General features: G+C 40.6%; 1 protein-coding gene across 1 annotated transcript in view; it reads right to left on the bottom strand.

The window, feature by feature from the left end:
* LAMB2 (laminin subunit beta 2) overlaps positions 1-13,794 on the bottom strand; it is a 3,750,789-nt gene that overhangs the window by 1,621,631 nt on the left and 2,115,364 nt on the right. The window lies entirely within an intron of this gene.

Genomic DNA, 13,794 nt, shown 5'->3' with positions numbered 1-13,794 from the left:
CTGTATGTCACAGCTTTCAATTAAATGCACATGGTTCTGTGCAATACATTTTCTATGTAATCTAGCCCTGTTATTGCAATCTTGGGAATAATATATAAACTCTGTCCAAGTTCCTGCTACTGAATTCATATCTTCCATACCAAGTATTTTCACATTTTTTTTTCAAAACTCTACCCCCTTTTGTTATATTTTCCTTTCTAGAGCCCCCTGATACAACCTCACTATTGCAAATCAAGTTACAGGCCCCACCAGTAAGTAACATTCCCTGATGAAAGCTGATTATTTCTCCCAAAATTTTGTTAAGCTCCACAATAGCTGTTTTTGGTGGAATATAAATACATGCTAGCATAATCCTCCTCCGTTACCAATAACCCCTTACTGCCACAAATCTCCCATTACTGTCTTTTTTTTTCTCTATCACTATCGGACCCCCCCTAGTAAATAAAAATAATTACTCCCCTTTTCATTTTCTCTTGGATATTCTGCTGAATATCCATCCTGAAATCCTTTCTTTGTCAAATTCAAATCCCCATTTCTTTCCAAATGTCTCCTGTAACATGGGTATTTACACTCTGTATTTCTTAACATAATTCAATACTCTTTCCTTTTAGTCTACACCTGTGAGGTCCTTCATATGCTAAAATAATATAGAGAATGTAGCCATTAAGATAAAAAAGTTATTGTTCCCACCTACTATATATGTCAGTTTTGTAAATGGCTGATCTTTTACAAATCTGTTTCTTCTCACTTCCATTCAAATCTAAGTCACATTTGCAGCTGATGCAATAGCTAACCTCACATACCCAGCTCTCAGAAATACAACAAGACCTTAGTCCCTGACATAGCATTACTACATTTTTCCAGTACGATAAGCCAACACAGAAATAATGGTCTGCTTGTGTCCACCATATTCTTAGATCTGATAATGTCTCTTACCAGCAACTGCTTGTTCGACTCTCCTCCACAGGACTTTCACAATACTTCTTGTCGTGGTTTCTTAGTTACCTATCTCGAAAGCAACAAGCTGTTAAATAGCAACAAACCTACTCATCTTTTCAATCAGTTACTACAGGTGTCCTTCAGGGCTTCATCCTGGGTCCTTTCCTATTTATTATATTTATTAATGACCTCCATACCTCCAATCACCATGCTAGTTTACTTCAGTATGCAAACGACTCAACATTAATATGTGTGGCCTCAACAATAAATAAGCTTCAATAAGCTCCAAGACATTACCCAAAAATCTTTCTCCTCTGTAGAAACCTGGCTGAAAGAATCAAACCTCCTACTCAACCCCAAGAAAACTAAGTTAATGCTTTGTACCTCAAAAACTTGCCAAAATCAAAAACAATCTTTTACCACAAAGTCGGCAAATACTGTCAATGAAACTGTAACTCCCAGTAAACTTCTAGGCATTAAAACAGATGACAATCTCAAATATGACCATCATATACTGCACACCATTAAATCTACACACTAGAAACTAGGCTCCCTTTATAGGATCAATGGATTCCTTACACATACTGCAAGAAAAACTCTACCTACCAGCTTCTTATTGCCAGCTCTCTTACACACTGCTCCTATCCTAATAAACTTAAACAATACTCAAAGAAAGAAACTTGCCTCTTGTTACAATAAAATAGCTAAATTTGCCACCAATCTCCCTCATAGGATCCATCATTGTCATAGCTTAAAGCAATTAAACTGACTTCAATTACACAACTACCTAAATATTCACAACTAAGTACAGCACACAAACTCATTTATCATCCAGAAAAATTACCTTCACTACAAAACTTATTACTGCGCTACTGTCCAGCAAGAGACCTCCATTCTATCAGCCAATTCTTATTACAAATAAATCAAATAAAGTTGCAGGTGAATCGCTCTACTCCCAATATGTTGCTAAACTCTGGAATAGTTTCCCACACAAATAAATCTCTCCGACAAACTCAACAGTTTTAAACCACTGCTTAAACAATATCTTAACCAATCCTGGTGCTGCAAAATCTCATTGTCACAAAAGGAAATATTGTCAGCCTGGTTATCTGGAATTTTGTAAATAATTATATATCATTTGTGAATATTAATATGATTTATAAAGAAATGTGACAGAGGGAGCTACTGCCAGCACAGCTGTCTGGAATTTTGCAAATGGTTATGTGTTATTTGTGAATATCAGCATGATTTGTATGCTTGTGTTACAAATGTATTAGAACTGTACTTATGTGTATATCCAACTGCTAGTACAGAAGTGTGTGTGAAAAGGGTTTGTACAGTACTAAGCTTAAAGATGTATCCACAGTGTACCCTACTGGAAAACAACAGAAATGTATATTGTAAATGTATATGTTTTAACAGTGGGAACTGGCACATACAAGTTTAACTTGCAAAACTTCAGAAAAACAGTTGAAATTACATTATTTTATAACTGCGCCATAAGAGATGTTATCTTTCAATTTCAGTGCAACAGGAGACAATGTCTGGAACTAGAAGTTTTTTGTATTGTCTTTAGATGTGGAGGAATGTCAATTATTTTACGACTTCTACCATTTATCTTAGATCTAACAGAAATCCTTGTTAATGTATATTCACAGAAAGATGCTAAATGCTACCAGATGCAGTGGGGGGTTTCACCTGGGATAGTCAGATAACAAGAAGTGATGTCATGCTGCAAGTATTGCAGCAGCAATGTTTGAGATATTAATTTAAGAACTCTCAGAGAGACTGAGCATTTTGTATTTGTCTTTGACCTGACATCAGCTGGAAAACCCACTCACCACAACTCTTTTAAGGGTACAGTAATTTCTCTCAGATACAGTTAGGAATATAGTAAAATATAACTTAGATGTCTTCTTTATTTATTTGAGACTGTCCTGCAATGTTGGTGTAAATAGTTCCTGTGATTTTGAACTCTGAAGTCACTGTAATTGTCTTCTTTATTTATTTGAGACTGTCCTGCAATGTTGTTTTAAATATTTCCTGTGATTTTGAACTCTGAAGTAACTGTGATTGTTTACTGAGTATTTTCTTGTTCTTTTATTATTTATTATTACATTTTATTTATTTATTTTACATTTGTGCTTTTTCTTTCCATAGGGGCCGCACCTTGGGCTCCCTTTTCAGTCACTATAAGAGATCGGACTACAGAGAGAGAATGTCCCTTATCAAAGAACATTGAATTGACAGGAGATATTTTGAGGGGATATGTCCCTTGTGGTCATTGTTCCTATTGCCATTGGGTAAATAAGACAAAAGAATTCAGTAGTAAAAATACAACTATAGTATATATTTCTTTTTTGGCCAACTGCAGTACAAGTTGGGTGATTTATTTGGTGACTTGTACATGCTCTGCCTTTTATGTGGGCCAAACATCAAGACCTTTGAAACTCAGAATAGGGGAACACGAGTGATATCAGACTCAAAACTCCTTTGAATGCCCTATATAAACATACTTATAAACATAGTACTTCGGTATTTAGGTTTACCATTACTGACCATATTACGGGAAATTGTAGGGATAAAATTGGCTGGCATAGTGTTTTGAACACTAAGGAGAAAAAATGGTTTATTAAACTAGGGGGGGCTTTTCCCTCCTGGTTTGAATGAATACTTATGAATTAACCAATGGGATTTTCTGTTGGGGTCTGCCTTTGCTCTATAAGAAGTACCTTTTTGGTTCTGTGTTGTGTTTTGTATCTGTCTTCCACTGAAGAAGGCTATCTAGCCGAAATCGGTTTGGTTTGGAGGTTGGGATTCTTGTCATTGGAATTTCCAACTTGGCTGGAGTTTTCATTTACATTTTATTGACTGTTTTTTCTGTATGACCTTCTCACTCATTGTTTTAGTTTATTTGGGATATTTTGCAGTCACCCTAATGATAATGGATATCAGCTGGGTATAATAGCCCTGTGTTTCTTATGCTTAGTCAATCTGTTTGTGCTGTGCTGATGAGGTCATAGCAAGGCCGAAATATGCATGTCCACAGCTTGTGGGGTTTGGCTTTATTGGCCTGAAATTATCCATTAAAACAACAAAACAAGTCATGGGCATTCAGAATCGTCAATTAGCTGAAACACCTGGTCTTCATAAGGGTCATTTGCATATATCTCATGTGTCTCTGATTCAAGAAGTTTGAGAGGTCACTCATTGGAATTTACAGCTTGGTTAGAGTTTTCATTTACTTTTTACTGATTGTTTTTTCTGTGTGATCTTCTCACTCATTGTTTTATGATTTCTTTGGTGGGACTCCCCTAAGAAAAGTTGTAGTAACAGCAGTAGTACTGGTGGAATGTGTTCTGATATGCTCAAGAGCTTGTTTACAATGGTGTCTGTAACAAATGGTAATACAAGTAGAAGCCCCTTTGGAAATTGTTTGCTTGCTTATAGGCTTTCCTATTTTGTTGCTATCAAAGGCCAAAAATGTTGGTTTGTTTTCCTAATGTTCCTGGTTTTGTCCAGGTAATATATGAGCTCTCACTGAACAGCTAGGAAATGAAGAATAGGCTCTCTTCTGTTTTGATTATTAGAAAAGGAGGCAGGAATATGTATAGACAGATTCAAAGATACTTCAGTGACAACCTTGGGCATAAAGGAGGGATTTGTCCTGAGAGTGACTCTGTCAGGGTGAAAGATTAAAATGCACTCAGTAAACATTATGGCTTGCGATTCCGAGACCCACCTGACTGAGGTAATACCTACCAGAAAGGCAGTTTTTCAGGAAATAAACTTGATGTCAGAAGTGTCTGAATATTCAAAGAGTGCTAGGTTTAAGCTTCTCCAAAAAGGATAAGGAAGTATCTTAGAAGGCCTGAGGTGGGTGATGCCCTTCAGAAACTGTTTCAAAAGGGAGTTATAAAATGAGGTAGCTGCACAGGAAGACAGGCAGAAATGGATGATGCCTGACTTCTGATTTGCCTGAATTCAGACTGAGGAATAAGAATGGCCAGAGTTAAATAATACACCTAAGTAGGTTTTCACCAGGGGTAATTTTGCAGCTAGTAGTAGCTGACCTTTTGACTGGCACCAAACAGTAAACATCTATTCCATTTTAATGTGTGAAATTTTCTAGTACTTGGTTTTCTGCTCTCCTTCACAATAGCTAGGATGCCCTTATAAAAAAAAAACAAAAAAAAAAATGTTGAGTGGAAAGTATTAAATCATCCATGTAGCAGCCTCAAGATGCTCAGGTTGGGGTGTATGATGGTTCCCCTGTTCTAGCCTAAAAGGTTTAACTTTTGAGGTAGCAATCAAAGTTCCTGCTTGCTCAGACTGTGGACCAGAGGAAGCCAATTCTACCATGGTCAAAAAGGTGCTATTAAGATCACCCTTGACACTCCTCTCTGATCTTCAGTAATAAGTTCATAGGTGTTTAATAGGCTAAGGACCACAAAAACCTTTTTAAGCCTAGCTATGCATCCCAAACCTCTGACAAGTTCTGATATCCTTTATAAGTGTAAGCATGGGCTTGGGAGAAGAAACCTTAACAAGCAGAGGCCTGGGAGATAAAGCATTTACAGGCTTCCTGTGTTCACTAGGGAAACAGGTGACAAACCAGGGATGAAACTTCCTGTTCCCCTTCCAACTGTCCAAGTTACATTTGAAATGGCAAAGGAAATAGCACCAGCTACCTGATAAAGAAAGTACAGTTTTGTACCTACCATAAATGTAGATGTTCGAGTGTAAACACTGCTGCAGTCACTACACTTGGGTTATCCTGCCGTCAGGCGGTTCCCCAGTCGGCCTGAGTTCCAAAGTCTTGGTCCGGCATCGGTTGCTGTTGTCTCCTCCCTGACGTCAGTGCGACAGGGGTATATAAGATGTAGTCGATGCCATTTTCTTCAGTTTTCTTGCCCCAGATGTCAGGTGCCCCCAAATAGGTAGGCAATTCAAATTGCTAATAAAACATACATAAGAAAAGCAAACAACAACTTTCAGTTACCAGCAAATACTCCCCAAAGGTAGTAAAGGGTAGAAGGCATAGGTACGTACCAGCAAGTAAGAGGTGAAGGAAGGAGGGTAACCTGGACTGCAGCAGTGTTTACACTCGAACATCTACATTAATGGTACGTACAAAACTGTACTATGTTCATCGTGTTACACTGCTGCAGTCATTACACTTGGGTGGAATCCCAAAGCTGAGGTAGGGAGGCTGGTTCTATAAGGCATTAGGGGTGGCTATAAGGCCCTGCAGCACAGCAGTGGCAAAGCCAGCTCTGGGTTTGGAGTATAACGGCAAATGGTAATGCTTGGTGAAGCTATGCACAGAACTCCATGTTGCTGCCTCCAAAATATCCTTGGTAGGTACTCCTCTGAGGTAGGCAGTTGAAGTGGATGTTGCCCTGGTGGAGTGAGATCTAATGCTGCTAGGTAAGGGTTTCCCATGGTGAGAATAGCAGAAACATATGCAATGTCCTATCCATTTTGAAATAGTCTGTTTTGAAATGGCTTTGCCCTGTGCTCCTGCAGCATATGCTACCAATAATTGCTCAGATTTTCTGAAAGCTTTGGTTTTGTCCAAGTAGAAGCGTAACTGCCTGTGAATGTCCAAAGAATGTAGTAGTTTCTCCCCCTTGTGCTGTGGTCTTGGATAGAAAGTTGGCAAATGAATAGTTTGGTTTAGAGCCACACTTGATACCACCTTTGGCATAAACGTAGGGTTAGTTCTTAAAGACACCCTGTCCTAGTGGAAAATGAGGAAAGGTTCCACTGCCATTAGTGCCTGTAATTCTGAAACTCTTTGTGCTGATGTTATTGCCAGTAGCAGAGCAGTTTTCCAAGATATGTATTTTAATTCTGCTGTGTTAGCTGGCTCAAAAGGAGGTAAAGTTAATTTTTCCAAAACAAAGTTGAGGTCCCAAGTTCGGGTAGGTGCTCTATGTGGCAGTCTTATGTTTTTAGCCCCTCTGAGGTACTGTTTGAGCAAAGGATTAGAAAAAATTGGTGGATCCGTGTTGTAATGAGCAGAAATGGCTGAGGCGTGGATCTTGATTGATGAGAAGGAGAGGCCCTTGTCCAGCATCTCAGTTAAATACTGAAGTATCTGAGGAATGTTTGGGACAAGAGGGTCAAGGCTGTGCGCCTGGTTCCAGGCACAGAATCTCTGCCATTTATCCGAGTAGGCTTTCCTGGTGCTAGGCCTTCTGGCCTCCAGAATGACATTCATAACAGCTTTGGAGAGAGGCATTGCTTGCTTGACTAAGGAATTTTCCATGCAGCTAGGTTTAAGGTCTTTAGCTGTCTGTGAAGTATCTGATTGTTGTGCTGTGTCAGCAAATGTGGGATATGAGCCAAAATCCAGGGTGGTTCTTGTGCTAAGTTCTTTAAGATTGGGTACCAGTGTTGGCGTGGCCAGTCTGGTGCAATCAGGATCATCTTTGGCTCTTCTTGCCTGGCTTTTATGAGTACCTCTGGAAGGAGAGGTAAAGGAGGGAAAGCATATACTTGTAAGTTTTTCCAGCTGAATGAGAGGGCATCCACTTTCCATGCTTGTGGATGGTAACTCCTTGTGCAGAATTTCTGTAGCTGGCAGTTCATTGGGGATGCAAACAGATCTATGTCCGGGCTCCACCATTTTTGTGTTATCATTCTGAATACTTGTGGATTTAATTCCCATTCGTGGGGATCCATGATGTTTCTGCTTAGGTCGTCTGCCAGTGTGTTTTTCTTTCCTGGCAGGAATTGTGCTTGCAGATGAACTTGGTAGTCTACAGCTGTGTTCCACAAGGTCATGGCTTGTCTGCAGAGGGGGTAGGAGTGCGTGCCCCCTTGCTTGTTTATGTACCACATAACTGTGGTGTTGTCTGTCTTTAGTAGTAGTTGTCCTGGATGCAGCAGGTCCTTGAAAGCTATAAGTGCATTTTGTACAGCTAGCATCTCTTTTTGATTGATGTGAAGATGCCTTTGCTCTGTGGGCCACTCGCCCTGAATACATTTTCCTGCCATGTGTGCTCCCCAGGCGTAATCCGATGCATCTGTTTGTCAGTGTTTGCCTGGCTGTGGGTTGAGTAAAAGGCTGTCCCTTGTTGAGGTGACAAGCTTGAGCCCACCATCGAAACTCCTGTTGAAGGCAAGGAATTAGTGGTATAACTGTTTCCAAACTTTGACAGTGTTGAGACCATACACTCTTTAGGTACCATTGTAGTTTCCTCATATGCAGTCTGGCATATGGAATTAGTAGTATGCAAGATGCCATGTAGCCCAAGGCCTGCAGAATTTTTCTTGCAGGGAGTTGGGTCTTTGTTGCCATCAATTGAAAGTATTGAGTCAGCTGTACTTGCTTGTCTGGCGTGAGATAAGCCATCTGGGGCATTGTGTTCAAGCTGGCACCCAGGAATATTATCTGTTGTGAGGGCACTAGTTTTGATTTTATTTCGTTTACTGTGTACCCCAGGAAACTTAACTTTTTTTACGAATGCCAGATGCTTTAGAAGAATGTCCTTGCTCTCTGCTTGAATCAGGCAGTCGTCCAGGTATGGATAAATTTGAATTCCTTTTTGTCTGCAAAATGCAATTACTGGTGCCAGACACTTTGTAAAGACCCTGGGTGCAGTAGATAAGCCAAAGGGCAGTGCAGAGAATTGATAGTGCATTGAACCAGCTAGAAATCTGAGGTATCTTCTGCAGTTTTGTCTGATAGGGACATGCAGGTATGCCTCCTTGAGGTCCAAAGTCACGAGCCAAGCTTTCTTGCCCAGCATGGGAAGAAGCTGCTGTAGTGTCAACATTTTGAATTTCGGAACATCCAGGTAAGTGTTTAGAGAGGAAAGATCCAGAATGGGTCTCCAGGCTTTGTCCTTTATGGGAACCAGAAAGAGTCTTGAATAAAATCCTTGTCCTTGCTCCTGTGGTGGCACCTTTTGAATAGCTCTCATGTTCATGAGAGCTGTAATTTGTTTTTGAGCCTCTGCCCATTGATTTGGTGGCAGATTTGGCATTCTTTTTAACCTTGGCAAAGTGTGAAATTGGAACCTGTAACCTTGAGATACAATGTTGAGAACCCATTTGTCTTTGGTGATGCAAAGCCAATTGTGATAGAAAAGTGCCAGTTTTCCTCCTAAGGGGGCTGCCAAGGGAGAACTGTTTGGCAGCTGTAGTGGGAAGTCACTGAGGCTGCTTTTTATAAGGTTGTGGCCTGTCTTCCCCTTCTTTCTGGCCTGGTGTACCCCATTGTCGAGGCCTGTAAGGACCTTGTGCTTGACCTCTACCTCTTGGACGTCTGTATCTGCCTCTTTGAGGTCTGTCTGTGATTGGAAAGGACCAATTATTTGTTGGCCAATTTCTGCTAAAACAAGGAGGCTGAACCTGTAAGAAATCCTTCACCGTTTGCATGGATTTTGCTTTATCCTCCATCTTCTTTAATACCTCCTCTGCCTTAACTCCAAACAACACATCCCGCTGCAAAGGTGCGTCTAATAATTTTGCCCTAACATGATCTGGTAATGTATGTTCCTTTAACCAAGCATGCCTTCTAATTACAGAGCCTGTAACTGCTGCTCTACAGGAGGCCTCTAAGGAATCAAACCCACATTGCAAAGTATGTTTTCCCACTTGTTCAGCTGCATGCAATAAATCCTGCATTTCTTTAAAATTAGGAGGATCTGAATCTGGAAGCATCTTTTGTTTCAACTGAGATATCAAAAATTGCTGATATTTTAACATGTGAAACTGGCAATTTAAGGCTCTCATTGCTAAAGTTGCAGACGTATATACTTTCTTTCCCCATCTGTCTAATGCTCTCGAATCTCTGTCAGAGGGAACTGTTTTTTTTGCTGATGAGGCCTTAATCCCTTTGGGTCCCTGAGAAATAGATTCAGGGTCAGCAACAGGGCTTTTATACAGAAATTTGTGAGAGTCAGGGACTCTGTAATATCTATCAGGTTTAACTGGGGCTGGAGGTAAGGAGTCAGGGTTTAAGCTGGATTCAGTGTACACATCATCCACAATATCTAATTCCAAAGACATGCATCTGGAGCATTTCTCCCCGGGCCTCCACTGAAAACAGGCTCTGTGGAACCTAGTCAGACTTTCCCGGTCAACAAATGATAAATAAAAAATAAAATAAAATCTAACACTGACAGAATAGCAAGGGATCTGTGTTGAGGCAACAAAAGGAAGTCTCTGAGCCTTTTCTTGGATTCTGAGTAATCCTGGCCTTCCCAATGAAAATGCTTCCTCATGGTATGTAAGGTCTCCCCAAAGGAGTAGTCCTCAGGTGGAGAGGCTGATGAAATAGATTCCTCAGCATCCGAATCCTCATAAGGGGGTAAGGAATATCCCAGGTCTGAGGATGAATCTGAAGAAATGGACACCTGGTCAGAAGATTCATAATCTGCATCCTGTCTGGGCCTTTTATCAGGAGGGGGATGGGACCCCCTGATCAGGGTGATTAGGTCTTTAGCCATTTTGAGCATTTGTTTCTTAGGCATGGAAGCCTGTCCTGGAGAATGCTGTATCTGTTTCTTTGTTTTTAATGGGGCCTTAGACTTAGCAGAGGATTTAATGGTTAACTGGGTAGATCTGAATACACCCTCTGAAGCTGTGGATTGCTCAGCTACTTCGGTTCCCTCAGAAGGGTTAGTTTCGGTAGGCTGAAAACATAAAGCATCCGAAGGCCCAGCCAGCTCCACGTGGGAGTAGGAGGTGGTCTGTGGTACTGTGGATGCGGTTGTCAGGGGCTGCGTAGGCGCCTAACTGAAAACCAGAGAACCGGCGACCAGCCTAGAAGAGGCCTCGTCGTCAGTTTTGGGCCTCGGATGCCTGTCCTTGTCTTTGCGCTTTTTATGTAATCCGGTCGTCGGAAGTTCCGACGGCATGGTGTAATTGAATTTTCTACCAAAAAAATGTCGGGCAAAATCAAACCGACGTTTAACAGTGCGCTTGTTAAACCTAGCACAAAACTGACAACCAGTGACGTCGTAGTCTGGGCCTAGGCATGGAATACAATAGGAGTGGAAATCCTAAGTTGCAAACCCTGGACCCTGCATACTGTAAGCAACATGATTTACCACTAAGCCATGGCAGATACTGACATCGGTCTGAGGCAAGAAAAAGTTTCCCCAGCGGGGTACTAAGCTTTGTAGAAGACTTCGGTTCTGGATTCGGAATGAAAATCTCAGGAGTCGGCCGACTGGCACTTGCGAACTGCTTCTGCTTCAGGCACTGCGTGGCAAGAAAGACTGAAAAAAATGGCGTCGGCTGCATGTTATATACCCCTGTCGCACTGACATCAGGAAGGAGGCGACAGCAACCGACGTCGGACCAAGACTTTGGAACTCAGGCCGACTGGGGAGCCGCCTGACAGCAGGATAACCCAAGTGTAATGACTGCAGCAGTGTAACACGATGAACATCTGGCTCACACAAAACAATCAGATATAGAGAAATACAGGCTGAGCCAGTCACCACGGCTGATATAAATCCACTTTAATTGTAGAGACAAAAAGTAAGTGCTTTCATGATCCTCCCGACCGCTTCATCAGACTCAAATAAAATCCTTTCATATACCTACTTTTATACACTCAGTAATCAATTAAAACATTAATTAAGAACATCAATTATTCAACTATGCATGCTAAAACTTCATATTAAAGACTTCATTTAAAAAACAGTAAAAAGTATAGCAAAAAATACATCTGTCTAATAATAACTCATTAATGCTTAAGTGTCCTAGCTTTTAAAAAGGGTTTCAGGGACACTGCCTCATTAATTCCTGGAGAGGTATGTGCATTCAATCTGAGTATCCATCTTTGCTATGCAAGCTCAGTCCTGTTTTTTATGTCCCCACCCCTCATTCCTTCCTGCAGAATCTCTAGAACAATAAATTTAAAGGAATGCTGTCTGCCCTTAGTTTCTACATGCTTAAAAGAGCATTTGTTTCCTTTTTATTGGAAATATCTCTGTAGTGCTCCTGTATGCGTTCCTTTAGCATACAATTAGTCTTTCCTATATAGTAAGCATTGCATATTATGCAGAAAGCAAAATACACTATATTTTTTGTTCTGCAGTCAGCATACTGCCTAGCTTGTAATTCAAAGTGCAGATCAGGGTGGATATATGTGGTACATGAATGAATATACTTGCATGCTGAACAGTTCCTGTACATATTTTTGGAGAGGGGGTATCCTGGTGATATGTATGATAAATATGTAGTTGAAATGGAGAGAAAGAAACGCCAGAGGTAGATCCTTTTTTCTGAGGGAGCCAATAATACACCACAGGTGAATGGCAGTAATGATGGTAAACTTAGATTCCCCCTTACTTTTAGCAGTGACATTAGTATTTTTTGTGAAGTATTTAAAAGAAATTGGAACATCTTGAAAACTATTAGAGACCTGGATAGTTTTATCGAAGATGCACCTAGTTTTGCTTTTAAAAATAAGAGGTCCCTTAAACGTCAACTGTGCTATGGCGACAAGAGTAATAGACTGAACAATTTATCTGAAAGAAAAGGCACTTTTATGTGCAGGAACTGTTCAGCATGCAAGTACATTCATATATATTTCTATATCATAACTCAAAAAAAAATCATCTCCCCATTCAATCCAATCCCCTCACCCAGCATCTCTGACAGAGCGGTTCACAGGGAATCCCTAAAGTTGGCCAGCTCATTACACTCCAAAAAAAAATGTTCCCAGCCACCTCTTTCTTGCTTGTTGCACCTCCAACATTTGCTATTCACTCGAGGAAAAATTCTTTGGAGTCTACGTGGGATATAAAAATACCTGTGTAAACACTTCCAGGCAAAGATCCTAAATCTTCTAGACTTTATTGCATATTTGGGAGATATACATATATCCCCCATTGTCTCTGTAAATTGCTTATCCAGTCTCTCTTCCCAATCCTTTTTAAGCACCTCTGATTGATTCTTATAATTATCATGCAATATTTTATATGCTCTACTAATTATTACTTTGTCAGCTCAATGTGTCTGTGGCTAAGGGGAAACTAATAAGTAGAGTCTAATGATTTAGCGATAAAGTATTTAGACAGATATGCTGAAGTTAGAAGCAAATCAAACAGAACCTACTGAAAAGAAAGAGTTAGCTTGTGAAGAATGATGAAACAAGGGGAATCACCTGAATGGCTACTGCCTGACTACTGCTAGTGTTGGTCTCACCACAGCTTCACTCAGCTGGGATACAATGCTCCTTTGCTTATTCTCAACAGAAGTAAAACAGTAGTGCCAATCCCAAGATCAGAAACAGGCCACAGCCTTTTTGATGATCCACAGACTTGTCCCAGATGATGTAAGGGTCTGTAGGCTTGTTATAGCCTTTTCCTGGTAGATGCCTTGAATAGCAACAAGACCAGTCAATAAGACCAAGCACAGACACTCACTTACCAACCAACAATCAGGAAGCTATGCACTCTGCTCCTTCTCTCACCAGGAGCAAAATATAAGCACAAATTCCAAACTGGCACCTATGAAGCAGTTATTAGGCTTTCCGGCGGACAGCAGTCCCCAGCAAATAATGTTCATATACTCCGGGAATGAGAAAAATGGGAAGGAATGCATACAGAAGCAGACCTTCTCATCCATTTCTGTGTTATATGAAGGAAAAAATGTTCCTTCTTAAAAGTTCACTCATGAGGGTCTGTTACAGCTCTACTGCTAAGTGACACAGAGTTTAAGAGTGTATTCCCTGTTTGGTCCCAGTTTTCCTATATTTGAAAGCTGTTGGAATGTGTGCCTCATGCCAGATCTGAAGCATCTGTGGTTAGAATATGATTTTTGTGGCTGGATTTGAACGGGAACCCCTTTGTTCAAAATGCAAGCCTATCTCCATTTTAAGCA

Source organism: Protopterus annectens, chromosome 7.part1 (genome assembly GCF_019279795.1).
Source record: "Protopterus annectens isolate FY-2018-M chromosome 7.part1, PAN1.0, whole genome shotgun sequence".
Taxonomy (NCBI): Eukaryota; Metazoa; Chordata; order Ceratodontiformes; family Protopteridae; genus Protopterus; species Protopterus annectens.
The sequence above is the reverse complement of the archived record's forward strand: the minus strand, read 5'-3'. Positions and strand labels throughout refer to the sequence as shown.